Below are 17,767 nucleotides of genomic sequence, written 5' to 3' on the forward strand. Positions count from 1 at the left end.
AAGAAGAGGAGGGGATATAGGCTACTAGTTATGGGATGAATACGTCACAGGAATTCAGCATAGAGAATTTAGTCAATGGTACTGTAAAAGTGTTACCTGGTGACAGGTTGTAGCTACACTTGGGGTGAGCATAGTATAACCATAAACTTGTCAAATCACTTTGTTGTACACCTGGAAGTAATGTAACATTGTGCTATTCGCATATTTAAAAGAGGAAAGAAAATTCTGTAATATGCTACAATATGGATCAAACTTAAGGACATTATGGCTAAGTGAAATAAGCCAGTCATAAAAAGACAAACTATATGAAATAGTTGAGTAGTCAAAAGTCAAAATCATAAAGACAGAATGTAGAATGGTAGTTATCAGGGTCCAGAGGGAAGGGAGAATGGGAAGTGATTATTTAATGGGTACAAAGTTTCAGTTTTATAAAAAAAAGGAAAAGAGTTGCAGAGATAGTGGAGTTGCTAGTTGTACAACAGTGTAAATGTATTTAATACACTGGGACTGTACACGTAACGCAGTTAAGATGGTAAATTTTATGTTATGTATATTTTAACAATTAAAAAAAGGAAAAAGAGCTTTGCGCAGTGGCAGTATCATAGCCAATGAGGTTTATCCGAGGCGCAATTATTGCTAATTAAAAAAAGGAAAAAGAAAAAAATGTAGCCATGTGAAAACTTAGTGGTTTGTTATATTACTACTACTTTTCATCATAGTTTAAATGTCCAGCATTCGTTTGCAATTAAATGAACCAAGAGGTGTCCTTATCAGCCCCAACTTTAAGAGTTAACACTTCAGTAAAATGTCAATGAAGACACCAGATAGTCTTAACTCAGGCTATACAAGGAGGGTTTATTGCTTTACTTCTCTCTCTCTCTTTTTTTAAAATATTTTATTTATTTATTTGACAGACAGAGATCACAAGTAGGTAGAGAGGCAGGCAGTGGGGGCGGGGGGAGGAAGCAGGCTCCCTGCTGAGCAGAGAGCCTGATGTGGGGCTTGATCCCAGGATCCTGGGATCATGACCTGAGCCAAAGGAAGAGGCTTTAATCCACCGAGTCTCCCAGGCATCCCTATTGCTTTACTTTTTAAGAAGCACCACGTAGGTAATGAAAATTGTGCTTTAATTTTTACGAGGAGGAGGAGAGGGGAAAGAGAAAGAGGAAAGAGGAATGTAGCAAAGGTAAATAATTCCTAATGAAGAGTGAATTATTCTTGCCTTTTCTTTACTTGTGCATAATATAGTTGAAGGAAAAACTGTGGCTATAGTTCCCAATCTTCCAATCTAAGCTTTTTCCCATAAAAATGGGGGTGACATACCAATTTTAAAAGTAGAACTTCCAAAAGTTTGTAAAACCCACTTAAGTATTGTGGTGGGCTAGAAGCTAATACGAGCCCAACCAAGGCTTAAGAAATCATTCGTCTCATCTGGGGCTTCTGATATGGAGACCAACCAAATAACAGTGAACATGATTTGAACCAGAGAAGAAACAACTTTTTAGATTTTAAAAATAGATCACAATTCTTTTTTCTTAAGAAGACAATCCAACTTCTAGAAATTATTAATAACATCTGTTTTTATGAAAATATAAAATCGGAAGGAAAAGAAAAATGTCCTGTTCTCAACTTAGTGGAAAGGGGTCTTGGTGTGATATACCAGTGCCATGCATTCTTCTAAGCCCTTTCCTCATCCTGGGGATAAGACCATGACAGAAGTTCCACTGACTACAGAAGAGTGTTTTCTGGATGATGCATAGTAGAGTGTCAGTGCACTTAAATCATTCATAAACTTTATGATAATGATAGTTGACAGAAAATTGCTCTTAATCCTTAATTCTCTATCACCTTGCTCTGTCCAGCAAGTCATAATATCTCTGTGAGTTGTGCTACAACTAAAAAAATTCACTAAGAGCTCAAAGATATTGTCCAACTTGCTTCTTAGAACATAACCAATGATGTATATCTGCAGAGAGACATGGTCTGCCAATTAGAATGTTTTATGAGGTCTTTGCTAAACAAGGTTCCCATCCCTGATTTTTGTCAAGGAAAAACTGGGTACAGTGACATTTAGAGTTTCAAGCTGACACATATTTGGAAACTATAGGGTATATTTATTTAATTTTTTTTTAAATTTCTTTGCATACAAAATTCTTTACTTAGATATTTTCCATAATGATTTGCATACATGAATAAATTAAGTTAGATCATTTTACTCTAATCAGGATTACAGGTATATGCATCAGGTAACCAGCTCAAAAACTTATTGATTTAGGAGTGAGGGAGTCAGTTGAAAAAGACTGGCTGTGAAGAGGACCTTGATGCTATCATAGGTTGTTAGGGCATGTTCCAAAATGGTGGAACATTGGCCACGGCCAATTGGAGAATAGGCTGGACCAGAGGGCTATAGCTAGGCCAGTATATAGTGCCGGAAGTCTGCAGTAGGGTCACAGAAGCAGGAAATACTTAAAAATGTGCTTGCTGCTGCTTCTTTAAACATCTTGTTCCCCACCTCCTCCCTTGAGTCACTTTGACCTCCTCAGTAAAGTTGCTGCTAGGAATGGTGCCGGTTTCTTGGCAAGCACCCAGTCTCCTCTATCCCACAGTCATGTTCTAGATGTTTTTCCTCTGCTTAAGCTCCTCTGTCCTACAGCTCACAGCCGTAGCTTCCACAACCCTTGAGTCCTCAGCACCATAAAGATGCTTTCCAGCCTACTCCTATACTCTGGAGAGGGGAGGGGTGCCTTTAAATAAAAGCAACTCTATGTATTTGCATTGTTCAATTCTGATTTTTGTTTATTCTCATCTCCAGAAACTCCTATATTTTTAAGATTTTATTTATTTATTTGAGAGAGAGAAAGAGAGGAAGCATAAATGGGGGGGTGGAGGGTGGGAAGAGGCATAGGGAGGAGCAGACTCCCCACTGAGCTGGGAGCCTGACCCAGGGCTTGGTCCCAGGACCATGAGATCATGACCTGAGTAGAACGGAGCTGTTTAACCAACTGAGCCACCCAAGCGCTCACCCCTCTTAAACTACGTTTTACCCCTGTTATAAACTAGTTTTTACCTGTTACTGGAAGTCTCACTCTAATTTACATTCCAGTTTTAGGTTTTCCTAATTCAATCCCCCAAGCTTTCTTGATTTCCTTGATAAACTCTTTATTTTCTGCCTCCTGTTCATGCACCATTTTTAGTTCTAAGTCGTATCAGTGGGATAGTGGGAACAACTGAAAGTACGGATGCCCTGGATCAACGGGTTCAACCCATGTCACTGGCAAGTGACCATAAGCAGGGACTTGACTTCTCTTTCACTCAGACTCATGTGTGCAATGGACGAGTCAGATCAGATGATCTAGAAAGTTCTATCCCAAAACTTCCATGACTCTATAAATATTCCTATTCCTCTTGTTCTTCTTGCAACTCAGTTTTTAATGTTCATGTGGTGGCAACTCCCTCCTCCTCCCAAACTTTCTCTGCAGTACTGAATACTGTTCATCAGGTTGTAATTAATTTAATTTAGATGTCATCTCTTTTAAAAAGTGTTCTTGAAGGAGTCGAATGTGGACCTACTATGTGACTTGTTTAAGGACACACTCCATCAAAGTTAGTTCTATGTACTTGTACAGACTCCTAAAAGCTCCAGCCAGGCTATCTACACACAGCCATGACTGCTCCAAAATGTCCCTCATATATATCATCCAGCTTTTTATGTAACATTGGTTTTCCAACAGGAGCCCTAGAAATGTAACTTAATATAGATGCAGTCTATGAAGTGAGCTGTCATCAGAAGGAAATAAACAACTTCTGCAAGCAGGGTGGCTACATCAAGAAACGAATGTTACAAATACCTTTGTCAACCTCTTCAAAGAGAACAGTCATTCGTGTCCCTACAAACACAAGGAAACTCCAAAATTAGAACTCAACCCATGAATACACATATATACTTGTATGGGCATGAAGAATGATCAGTGGGAAAGAACAATATTTCCTTGCCAAGTTACTGTTTGCAAAGACAAACAAGATTGGGCCACAGAGACAAAATTTATAATATTTGCTGAAGATAGAAGTTAAAAATCAAGCGGTTTTTCCTCTCTCTTCATTTTATATTTTAGGACCAACACAGTAGACAATGCTTTCTGTGTTCTACTTGTTATTATTTTGGAAAAAACAATGTGTGGCAAATAACTATCAAAAATCACTAATCAAAACTTCTGATACACTACCAATCATTTCTGCTCTTAGAAAAAAATGAAATACAGTAAGAGGCATTAAATAACACAAATTTGCCCTTAAGCTATAAGTAATGTAAAATTCTCAAGATATAAACAAAGGTGCTATTTTGAATTTAAAAAAAAAACCTTCAATATTTTATTACTTAGAACATAAATATGAACATTTTGGGCATTTTTCCTTCATACTCTAACCATGAAGAGACAATAAATACACTTAATACTTCTGGAAACAGCAATAAGATGAGGTAAATTAGGAGGAACAAAATGTCACATAGTTCAACTTTCAATGCCATTAATACAGACTACGTATTTACTCATATGACACTAACCAGTCCTGAGAGCTTGCTTTGACATTAAATTAGAGATCTTAAAGGCTACCTCAGATAAAGGTGATAATAAATAAAGACAGAGTGGTAATAATGTGGATAAAAATGTGCTTGAATTTACCATTACATTGATGGATGGATTCTATTTTTGCTGGGAACATTCATAACACTATTTCTGTCCAAACAGTATAGGAAAAGAATTCTATAGTTCTGTACCAGTGGTTCTTAAATTAAAGCATGCATCAGTAACTCCTGAGGTCTTTTTAAAACACAGATTGCTGGACCCTCCTCTCAGAGTTTTTTTTTTTTAAAGAATTTATTTATTTATTTGACAGAGAGAAATCACAAGTAGGCAGAGAGGCAGGCAGAGAGAGGAGGGAAGCAAGCTCCCCGCTGAGCTGAGAGCCTGATGTGGGGCTCAATCCCAGGACCCTGAGATCATGACCCAAGCTGAAGGCAGAGGCTTAACCCACTGAGCCACCCAGGCGCCCCCTCTTAGAGTTTTTAATTCAGTAGCTAGTACTGCTTCTCCAGGAACTCCACTTTGAGAACTGCTGCTGGATAGGATACCTAAAAGCTACTTCATTTATCCCCCTGTGCCTGCACAGGAGATGGTGAACAAACCATGAGGTTTGTTCATGACAACTGGACCCCAGTTATATTCATTATATCATTAATGATCTAACTTTAAAGGCAGCTCGAATAAAGCAGAGAGACTGCATCATAGGTAAGGGACCTTATGAGTAATATGAAAAACTGTCTGAATGTTCGTCTCTGGCCACAGAACAGGTAACAGATTACCGACAGCAGGTCTTGCCAGTAAGAGTTAGGACCTTTACATCCCGTTCCCTAAGCACAGGGGCTCTTCAGGGAAACTGTTACTACTGGTGTCCTGTGAGTGTCACAGCTCTCCTGCTATTGCAGAGAGGAGACTTAAACCAGAGAAAGATGAAGTCTAAGTGACAGAAGGGCCGTGGGGGGTGAGGGGATGGGGCTGGGGTGGATGGGGTTGGGAGGGGTGAGCAGGTACTTGGCAAACCATATAAATTCAGGAAAAGTTGTGCAGAATGAAATGAGGGAACGGCGGTCTTTGCTCCTTTTTGAAACTAGATGATACTGGGAAAATCAGTTCATCTACTTGAGTCTATTCTCTGATTTGTAAACGTGGCTGGGAGGAACATATCCATTTCAGGAGATTTTGAAAATGAATGAGATAATAAATGCAACTGTACTCAAAAATGCACTATAAGTCTAAGAGATGCTTCTGTGTTAACCTTTTCAAATATTCCCAGATATTAGTAGATCAATAGCTAAAACAATGCCAAATTTCTCACCAATGTCCTTCTATTCAATAAAATAGTCCCTTGACAGTGTTAAGATAACACATTCATCTCTGCTTCCTTCTAGGCAGGGACTCAAATGTATTTTCATTTAAAACTTTTAAATTTTATTATTTATTTATTTATTTATTTAGATTTTAAGTAATCTCCACATAGAATGTGTGACTCAAACTCATAACCCCGAGATCAAGAGTCACACACTCCACCAAACTGAGGCCTCTCGTCTAAGCTCCTGTTAGGTATTTAGCCCTCAATGTGCAAGTCCTGAATGACCAATGGAAAGCTCACACTCAACATTTCCAAACATAGTCTGCTTTATCTACTCTCAAATCTGCACCTCTGAATGTGTTACTTACCTGTATGATTAGTCATCACCTAGGCAAGAAAGTTAGAAATTTTTATTTCTTTATTGATGTCTGTCCTCTTCTAAGATACCCCAAGGCCAAAACCATGTCTTTGAACCTGTGTATCTCTAGAATGAGGATCAAAACCTGGAAGTTTACAGGACTTAAAAGTGGATAAATAATGATTAGGTACACTCTGCCACTTTGTCCACTCCAGGCAGACTGACTTGCCAGTTTCTGATGAGAGCAGATCACAACACCTTCTTTCTATCCTCCAAGCACTCCTTTCTGCTAAACTCACACCAGATACATTCTAATCCCACCAGGCTTATAACCTAAACTTTGAAATATAACTATCTTTAGTTTTTGATCTTGCATTTCCCGTTTGGACTTGCCTACTTCTCTGTTTGATCTTGACTTCTCTGGCTTAACTTACACTCTCTACGGATTTTAACATGGAATTCAATCCTCAGATACTGTTTTGAGCATCTTGTAGAAATTCTTAGCCTCAGGCTCTGGTCATAGAAGCCTGGACAGGGTCACTTCAACCCGCTTTGAGGTGGGGCGTGGGTAGGCTTGCATACATATTTTAATAATACTAGTGGGAGTAGTTAGTCAGCGAGTGTCTGGGTTTTGTGCTAAGCATTTTGCATAGAGATTCTCATTCATTTCTCATGTTAATTCTATAAAGGAAACAGTTATTATTTCCTTTTTGTTCATGAGGAGATTAAAGTTTAGGGACATAACTTATTGTATGTCATCTAGCCCACGACTGACAGAACAGAGATTGGAATCAAGACCAGATCTAAAGCACTAACTTTGAGATTTTCTAATTGCTAATTAGTAGATCAAATCTGAGTGTCAGATGTGTAGTGTGCACCCCACTCAGGCTACATCCTGCCAGTGCTGTGTAAGTTAGCTAAATAATAGAGTTCAGAGGTTGCTTGCTCAACTGTTCAGCAGTGGTCATTAAAGTAAACACATGGGTAAAGACTAGTAGCAAAGATGATCTCAGTCCTGCAAGCCCATGTGGAATACAAAGTTTACTCTTTCAGAGAAATAGGATTAGAAGAGACTACTTCTGTCACAGATCAGAAGTGATTTAAGAAGCTTAATCACCCTTGGGCACAGGATAGTTCTTCCCTTAATGTTTTTCAAGAGGAATGTCATGGGCTGAGTCTTCTGTCCTAAGTGCAGCTGTGAAGCATATAAAATAATTTGCCTGCCATAAAAAGCACTTGTTTCTAATTGGAAATGTAATGGATTAACCAAATGCCACACATGTGACTCTTAAAGGACTCCATTTAAAATAATAACCTATTTAGGAATAATCACTTAAAGTGTATCCTCTCTAAGCTGCTCCTGGAGGCAGGACACTTAAATTAGTTTAACAAGAGTGTTGTAAAAAGAAAATTTACAAACTGCTTGTTTTATCACTTTCTTTACAGTTGGCTGTACTTGCAAATGTACAGTGTTATTAGGTTAATTTTGTTCTTTATCCAATGTATTTAATAAGAGGAAATGAAATTGTGTCTTAAAGTGACACTCATTCTCCTCGGGCAAACTTGGCAGTGACTGTGCAGACAGTTTCTCTAAGAGTAGGGTCAATACCTCGAAGAGGGTCAAAGAACATTAACAAGTATCATGGGGAAGTGAGTTGAGAGACTCCCCCCCAAAAAATCTCCTCCTTCCTATGAGCAACCATGTTTGTGATGCCCTAATGTCACACCGCCTTTGCTCTGTTAATAATTCCTTTTCCTCTGTCATCTGTCCATCTACCTTCACTAGCAAATTAAAGAATATAATGTTGGAGAATGAGTTGCTATGTACGCACATATGTTACTGAGTAAAGATCTCAGAGAAAATTTACAAACTTAAATACAACATATACTTGGGGATTTAAAACATCTTAAGCAGACTTTTGTTTGCTTTACATCTTATAAGTCAAAGTTACATGGCTATATTCAATTAAACATCAGCCAGTCCCCATGCAGCTCTTTTTCCGTAGGGTATAAACAAAACGATAAGACAAAAATGGCTGCTGTGGGCTATCTGAAATTAGAAAAGTCTTATTTGGTCTTAAAAAAAAAAAAAAGCACATAAATTTAAGTCCACTTCAACTACTTTTCAAGTATTTTTATCAAATAAAAAATCACTTAGGGTGTCCTGAAATTGGCTAGAATTAAGTGTTGGATTCCCAGTCTGAACTCCATAAACTTTACATCTGCCCTCCAAAGGCTCTCTGAACTTTTATGGGGAAATGTGCTTTTTATCTCACTATCTCTAACTGAAATTGATAAGCACCTTCAATTATGAAAACAGGAAAAAAACCCTACAACATGGCATTAGCAGTATCTATAGTTTTGTCACCAACAGAAATCACAAATATTTTCATATCACGTTACAGTTATGGCAAATATAGTGAAATATTATACTTATTTTGAAATTCCAGTAGGTATTAAATGGATCACTTGATCTTACTTATTAGTAAAGAAGCACATATATTACCATTCAGATGAACCATATGAAATTGTCAATATGTGTACATTTTCTACCTAAAAAAATGACAGTTGTGTGTGATTCAGTGTAATATATCATTTTTTAAATTAATAATTGTATTTCAATAGCATTTTCTGGTTCATTTTGTGTTTCCTTTAATGTTTAAAAACATTTTTTTTGAAAAAAGTTCCAAAGGTATCTCAGACTACCAAAAGGATTCATGATACAAAAGTAGTTTAAGAATGCTAGTAGTTAAACAGTCTGAACTCTTAGTTTAGATATACATTAATTTGACTCCCCGTTTTGCCACTTAATAGCCATGTGATTCTGAGTACATTATTTAATTTCCCTATGCCTTAGTTTTGTCTAATGAGATCAAATGTAGAATATACACTGATTTCCTCATAGAACTAAGGGAGATACTTCCTTCTCAATGGAATGATACTCAATATATGTTACTACTACTCCTAGTTTCATCACCATATTTTTTTTCCCAAAAAATAAAGGGGTGTGTGTGTGTGTGTGTGTGTGTGTATAAAAATGACTTCATAGTTGTTATGGATTGAATTGTGTCCCCCAAAAAAGATATGCTGGAGATCCAAGCCCTAGTACTTGAGAATGTGACCCTATTTGGAAATAGAGTTTCCAGAGAGGTAATCATATTATATGAGGTTGTTAGGGTAGGCCCTAGTCCAAGCTGACTGGTGTCCAAGTGGCAGTGGAAAATGTAGAACCAGAGAGAGACACGAACAGAGGGAAGACCCTGTGTAGACCAAGGACTGGAGTGATGGATCTATAAGTCAAGGAATGCTGTAGACTGCAGGCAAACCACTGGAAGCCAGGAAGGGGCAAGGAAGGATTCTCCTACAGGTTTCAGAGTGAGAATGACCTTGATTTCAGACTTGGAGCCTCCAGAACGGAAACAATACTGTTTTAAGCCACTCAGTTTTTAGGACTTTGTTGCAGCAGCCCTAGGAAAGTAGTAAAATAGAATTTTACATTTCTAATTTTGGGGGACATCTCAGTACACCTTTTTGAACACAGTGCAGTTTCATACATCTATGTATGAGTGTATATGCACAGAAATCTGTTTCTTTATTTGTATGTGGATCCTTAAAGCTTTTTTCAAATGTCTTAACATGAGTAAGAAATTCACATTAAAAAATAGCTCCTAAATGACCATGATTTTTAGAATCATTATAAAAAGGAGACATTTAAAATACAAAAGGGACTGAATTATAATGATGAGTAACCATAAAAAAAGGCAACATATACCAGTGATACTTTATTCCTCATTGGTTAGAGGATTATGCTCATACTAATTTGTCACGAAACATTGCCCATTTAAAATGAGGTCTATGATCACTGTCTATACAGAATGATGTCATTGAAAGGGCTTACCTGGAAAAAGAAGCTGAAGAATCAATTTCTCTCAGTTCTAAGAGTAGCATTGTGATAAAATCGGTGTTTTGCCTCATAGAATGCTGTGGTCTCTGTGCTATTCTAAAGGTCAGAAGGGGTTCCAGGGAATTACTTGTCACCTGTGGTGTGTTCCTTAAACAGAAGCACTAAAACCTGAAAGAAAAAAACAAAACAAAAACCTGAAAAGAATTCTTAAAGTAAGCTTTTAAGAAAACAATCATATGCCCTGATTTCTAAGATTTGCATCCATATGAAATAATACATCTTATATCTTCTGAAATGCAGACATCATTGCCAAGGTAAGGCACATACAGTCAATTTCTAATGTCTAAAGAACTTAGCCCCAGGTGAGGGGAAAGCCTGGGCTGCTTGGGGCAGGATTTGAGTGTCCTTGAATTTAGCAAGACACAAGTCAGCCATTCAAAATATTTCATTTATATAACACTTTCCTACATTTAGAGAAAAAGTGACACTTTTTTTTCTTTTGCTTGGGACATCAGGCTTTCCTTTAGAGCCTATGTTGATGTGGTTTGAATGTAAATGAATAAACACACAACACATAAAAAAACACATAATAGCATTTATATTTTTATTATATTTTATTATTATTTATATTTTTATTATTTTTTTATTATATAGCATTCACATTTTTCATCCAGACAATTTTCAGTACAAATAAAAATAAGATCCCTTCTCCCTCAGGTATTCCACGATGCTGTGTGCTCTGGTCTTCTTGAGAATTCATACAGGAATAAAGAAAAGGTCACAAAATGCTGAGAAAAAAATTCATGGTTTCAATCATCAGTAGCTTAGGAAGTATTTTTAAGACCTTGTCATACTGGTAATTTCAAACTACTACCTTAAACATTCTAAAGGATTTCTGTTTCCACTCATGAAGAATTAACTTCTAAAGAAAGTGCCCTCCTGCTCTAAACAATTATAAATCTAAGAAAAAATGAAGTAATTGCTTTCAGACACTGGATTCCACATAACACAAACATGTGATTTCTTTGAGAAGGGAAGCTGAGCACTAGGACTGCCCAAGTCACCATCTGATCCCAGTTTTCTGGGGCATGGGGAGGAGAGGAAATTCAAGCAGCCTGGAGATCTTGCTGCCTTGAGGATAAAGAAATGATAGTGGAGGGAAGGATAGGCACTTGGAATGTGCATGGCCAAGAACGGGAGAGGGAGAACCGCACAAGAGGAAGGTGGAGATCAGGGAAGATCTGGAAACACACTAAGGAAACAAATAACCCAACTAAACACATGCTCTGCAAAGAAGGTCCTCCCCAGTCCTGGGCTGAGAAAGAATCTGCACATAGGCAAGGTGAAACTCCTGAAGACAAAGGAAAATACCACAGGAGAGGAAAGGTCAAACATTCCCAAGGTCCCACAGAGCAGGCAATAGGCGGTATTCCAAAATGTTAGAGAGAGAAGATCTCAAAATACAAGAGATAATTGAGTAGCATCTTCAGAAAGGGTCTCATTTTAGTAGCAGAGCTAATAAATCCATACAGTAAAGGATGGGCTGAACCTTTATTCTCAAATTTTAAACAGAAGCCTTAAAAGGATCGAAGTTATTCCAAGTAACTTAACTGTGTCTGCAGGAAAATCCAACACTCTTTAAAGGACAACAAAACTCACTCAAAAGTGTAACATTGGGGCACCTGGGTGGCTCAGTGGCTGAGTGCCTTTGGCTCAGGTCATGGTCTCAGGGTCCTGGAATCAAGGCCCACATCGGGCTCTCTGCTCAGCAGGGAGTCTGCTTCCTCCTCCTCTCTCTCTCTTTCTCTCTATTTGTGATCTCTGTCAAATAAATAAATAAATCTTTGTGGGGGGAAAAAGTGTAAAATTACCATCTCATTAACAACTACAAAGGTTATAGAGAAATAGAAAAACAGAACTCAACCCGGAAAAAAATCAATAAACAGACACAGAAATAGCAAATATTATGCAATTATCAATCTTTTGAAATAGCAATGATAAGTATCTTAAATATCAAAATTTCCCTCTTAATGAAGCCTACCCAGTCTGCCCTGTTTTAAATTGCAGTGTTCTTTTCTTTCACCTGCTCCCTGCCCACTTAAGCTGGGCTGTCTTTTCATAGCCCTTCATCTTCTAACAATATATGTAAAACTATTTTTGACTTATTAGCTTAATTTAAAATCTATTATGTGTATTTATTTAACCAATCTACCATCTGTTTTCCTCTGCTAAAATGTAAGCTGTGTGGGAGCTGGACTCTTCATCTGTCTCATTTGCTGGTATAATCCCAGAAGCCATCAACTTTGCCTGGCACGTGGTAGGAGTACAATAAATTTGTTACAGGAAAAGTTACTGATCCTCTTTTACATCCATAAAAGTATTCTAGGTTTCTGGAAGCTACAAATTATTTAGCATCGGTTCTGGCCTTAGGTTCTTTGGTGTGAACATGAGAATGTTTAGTTACATAAGCATATGGTGATAGAATTCAAACTCTTTGTCTTTGGAAATGCAAATTGAAGATCAGTTCATGCCCATCTCTTCTTATTTTCCCTACCAATTTAAATATCATGAGTTGCCTCTGTAATGAGGGATTTGAAGAAATAATTGTGATTTATAAATAAAAATATTATAGAAGTTCTGATGTAATGCAAGTGGATCTCAACTGGAATTGATTTTTAAAAAAATTTTCTTTTGTTTACATGCTATTTCTTAAAAGAATTTTGGGATATATGCAATAAAAACATATATACAATAAGATAGTTACCATTAAGATAAGTAAAGGAGGGTGCCTGAGTGGTTCAGTGGGTTAAAGCCTCTGCCTTCAGCTCAGGTCATGATCCCAGGGTCCTGGGATCCAGCCCCACATCCGGCTCTCTGCTGAGCAGAGAGCTTGCTTCCTCCCTCTCTCTCTCGCTGCCTACCTCTCTGCCTACTGTGATCTCTGTCAAATAAATAAATAAAATCTTAAAAAAAAAAAGTAAAGGAGGTATATAATACCAACAAGAAGAAAGAGATTATTATCACAGAAAATTGGAAGATATTTTGAGTATGAAATGTGGTTCTGGGCTTTTAGACCATGACAAAAAGAGTGTATAAATACATAATTACTCTTATTTAAAAAAAAACACAAAACAATAACAACAAAAACAACAACAAAAAGAAGTATATTCTATTGTTTATAGAGGCAAATATTGAATTCCTGGCTCTAAATTCCAGGCAAAATTTTGCCACTCAAATTACGTTTATAATACACAATTTATAATGTATAATGTAAGGGAGGGTATCTTCAAGCCCAATTTTATAGAAAGTTTAGAAAATATTCTTTATATGCCTAGTTTTTGAGACAAATTTTAGAAATCAAAGCGTGCCTGGGTGGCTCAGTGGCTTAAGCCGCTGCCTTCGGCTCAGGTCATGATCTCAGGGTCCTGGGATCGAGTCCCGCATCGGGCTCTCTGTTTGGCAGGGAGCCTGCTTCCCTCTCTCTCTCTGCCTGCCTCTCCATCTACTTGTGATTTCTCTCTGTCAAATAAATAAATAAAATCTTTAAATAGTAACTCACAGAAGACATTCGCATGTGGAAGTATAATAAATTGCTGACGAGATACACTGATGTCAGGATATGGTTATCACAAACATCAAACTATTTTTCTTAAATAGTATTTTTGTCAACAGTATTTTGATGGTAGTGGCCAGTTAGCAGACAATTCAAAATTGAGTTCCATAAAGCAACAAGATTTTTCTATAGTATTGCTAAGTTTTATGTGTAGGGGGAAAAAAAAAAGGCCAAGGCAGCGATCTGTTCTAAAAGGTGAAAAGATTGTTCAAATAACTAGGCACGATAGAGACTTCAGGGTTACACTCCATGAAGTTTGCAAAGATGTTGTTTTGGCAAATTTTAAAGGCAGGTGTTACCAATCAGTTGTACCATAAGACAACCTTGATTGGACTTGCACAGGATGTTAGGTTTTGAATAGCAGTTCAACCTGATGGACCAGCCAGAATGAATACCTTGCTAATAACTTGCTAACTCTAAAGTAGCTGAATAGCTGAAGGAGCTATTATTCAATAGAATTAAAATTTTAATACAAGTTGAACAACCACACACCAGGAGAATCCTTTTGAAGAATTTGAGTGTTTATTCTCTAAATCAACTGGAACAAAGTGAATCAGTTTGATCAGATTCATTGTAGAGTCAAGCCATTATAAGAATGTTACCTTAAATTCTCTTGGGAATATGATTGGATTAAAACAGACTTTAATAAAATAGTTATCAGTTAAAATATTATATCTATAATATCTCTAGTAATAAGGAATCAGAAATTTAAACTAAAGTGCTATTTATAATAGCCTCAAGACTACTGAATATTTTGAGATTAATCTGATAAAATACGTGTCATTTCTGTAATAAAAAGTATACAAATCTGAGAAAATTAAAAAGAGTTAAATAAATGGAGAGGAATACAACATGTATGGCTCGGAAGAACCCAATATTGCAGTTCTTCCTAATCATATTTATTGATTTAATTTAATTCTTATCAAAATCCCAGAAGATATTTTTTTGAGAAATGTACAAGCTGATTCCAAAATTTGTACGAAAATCTAAAGGACCTAGGATAGCTAAAACAGTCTTGAGAAAGAATAATGAAGCAGAAGGATTTAAACTATCTGATTCAAGACAAAGCCAATATATAGAAATGCATCATATCTCCACACGCTAAAAATATAGCAGAAAGAAAAATTAGGAAAACAATCCCATTTACAATCATACCAAAAATAATAAAAAAAAACCTTATGAATAAACTTAAGCAAGGAGGTAAAAGACCTATACTCTGAAAACCATAAAACAATGATGAAAGAATTTGAAGATGACACAAGAAATAGAAAGATAGTCCATGCTCATGGATTATAAGAATCAATAGTGCTAAAAGGTTCACACTACCCAAAGCAAGCTACAGATTTAATGTAATCCTTTCCAAAATACCAACAGCATTTTTTACAAAGGATCTTAAAATTTGCATGGAACCATGAAAGACCCTGAACAACCAAAGCAATCTTGAAAAAGAAGAATAAAACTGGGGGTATCACAATACCAAATTTCAAGATATACTACAAAGCTGTAGTAATCAAAACAGTATCATACTGGCACAAAGATAGACATACAGGTCAATAGACTGGAATAGAGAGCCCAGAAATAAACCCATAATTATATGGTCAATTAATCTTTGACAAAGGAAGCAGTGGGAAAAAGACAGTCTTTTTAACAAATGGTGTTGAGAAAACTGGACAGCAACACTCCAAAGAATGAAAGTGGTTTTTCTCCTTTTTTAAGATTTTATTTATTTATTTGACAGAGAGACAGTGAGAAAGGGAACACAAGCCAGGGGAGTGGGAGAGGGAAAAGCAGGCTTCCCGATGAGCAGGAGCCCAATGTGGGGCTCAATCCCAGGACCCTGGGATCATGACCTGAGCCGAAGGTAGAGGCTTAATGACTGAACCACCCAGGTGCCCCAGTGGACCTCTGTCTTACACCATGCACAAAAATAAACTCAAAATGGATTAAAAACCTAAATGTGAGATCTGAAACCATAAAAACCCTAGAAGACTGCACAAGCAGTAATTTCTCTAACATCAGCCTTAGCAACACTTTTCTAGATATGTCTCCTGAGACAAGGGAAACAAAAGCAAAAACAAACTACTGGAACTACATAAAAATAAAAAGCTTCTGCACAGTAAATGAAACAATCAACAAAACTAAAAGACTACCCACTGAATGGGGGAAGATATTTGCAAATGCTATATCTGATAAAGAGTTAATATTCAAAATATACAAAGGGCTTATACAACTCAACAGCAAAAACACAAGCAATCCAATTTTAAAAAATGGGAAGAAAAACAAAATGGCAGAAGATCCGAGTAGATATTTTTCCAAAGAAGACATGCAGATGGCCAACAGACACACTGAAAAAATGCTCAACATCACTTGTCATCAGGAGAATGCAAATCAAAACCACAATGAGATAGTACCTCCCAGCTGTCAGACGGGTAAAATCAAAAACACAAGAAACAATTGTTGGCAAGTGGAGAGAAGGGAATTCTTGTGCACTGTTGGTGGGAAGGCAAACTGGTACAACCAGTAATGGAGGGTTCTCAATAAAAGAAAAATAGAAATACCGTACGATTTAGGCATTGCACTACTGCGTATTTACCCAAAAAATACAAAAAATACAAAAATACTAACTCAAAAAGATACATGCACCCCTATGTTTATTGCAGCATTATTTACAATAGCCAAATTACAGAAACAACCCGTGTCCATTGATAGATGAATGGATAAAAAAGATGTGGTGTATACATACAATGGAATATTATTCAGCCATAAAAAGAATGCAATGCTACCATTTGCAACAACATGGATGGATCTAGAGAATATAATGAATTATATTTTTAATATAATTATATTTAATTATTCTTTAAAATATTCTTTAATTATATAAAGAATATAATGAATTCTTTTTTTTAAGATTTTATTTATTTATTTGACAGACAGAGATCACAAGTAGGCAGAGAGACTGGCAGAGAGGGGGAAGCAGGCTCCCTGCTGAGCAGAGAGCCGATGTGGGGCTCAATCCCAGGACCCTGAGATCATGACCCAAGCTGAAGGCAGAGGCTTAACCCACTGAGCCACCCAGGTGCCCCATAATGAATTATTTTCTAACTGAAATAATTCAGTTAGTAAAAGACAACTAACAATAAGATCTCACTCATATGTGTAATTTATGAAACAAAACAAAGGAACAAAGAAAGTAAGAGACAAATAAAAAAACAGATTCTTAACTATACAGAACTGATGTTTACCAAAAATGAGGTGGGGGGATGGGTGACATAGGGAAGGGGAGTAAGAGAGTCACTTATCATGATGAGCTCTGAATAACATACAGAACTGTTGAATCACTATAATGTACCCCTGAAACTAAAATAACACTATGTTAATTACACTGGATTAATATTTTTTAAAAAGCAAATACACACATACATCCATAAGTAAAGCAACAGTTAATCAAGGCATTGTGGTATAAATATATTAATGGATTAGAATTCAAAAATAGATTCACACATACATAGTTGACTGTTTTTTAACAAAGGTAGGAAGTTGATTCAGGGAAGAAAACAATCATTTTAATATGCTGACATGCTGGAAAGTTTGGATATCCAACTGTGAAAAAATCAACTAGGATTCTTACATTGCACCGTAAAAATTTCTTTGTAATGCATTACAGATCTAAATGTAAACCCTGAAACTATAAGACGTCTAAAAGAAAACAAAGGAGAAAATATTTGAGACATTGGGCCAGGCAAAGCTGTAAAGCCATGGCCCAAAGAAGAAAAAGCCAATTGGAATTCATCAAAATTCAGAACTTCTGTTTTTTAAAAGACACTGATAAGAGAATTAAAAGGACAAGCCACAAACCGAGACAAAAACCATTTGCAAATCACATATGTTAAAGGACTTGTATCCATAATCTACAAAGAAATCTCAAAACTCATTAATAAGAAAACAATTTAAAGGAAAGACGGCACAAGGATTGAACACTTTTCCGAAGAACGTATATTCGTGGCAA

General features: G+C 36.6%; 1 non-coding gene across 1 annotated transcript; it reads left to right on the forward strand.

Annotated features, from left to right (window-relative positions):
- Positions 1 to 579: 579 nt before the first annotated feature.
- LOC122897452 lies at positions 580 to 727 on the forward strand. Its single transcript, XR_006382538.1, has one exon. It is a non-coding gene; the product is annotated as a U4 spliceosomal RNA (small nuclear RNA).
- Positions 728 to 17,767: the final 17,040 nt, after the last annotated feature.

The sequence above is a fragment of the Neovison vison genome, chromosome 1, assembly GCF_020171115.1.
Source record: "Neovison vison isolate M4711 chromosome 1, ASM_NN_V1, whole genome shotgun sequence".
NCBI classification, from domain to species: Eukaryota; Metazoa; Chordata; class Mammalia; order Carnivora; family Mustelidae; genus Neogale; species Neogale vison.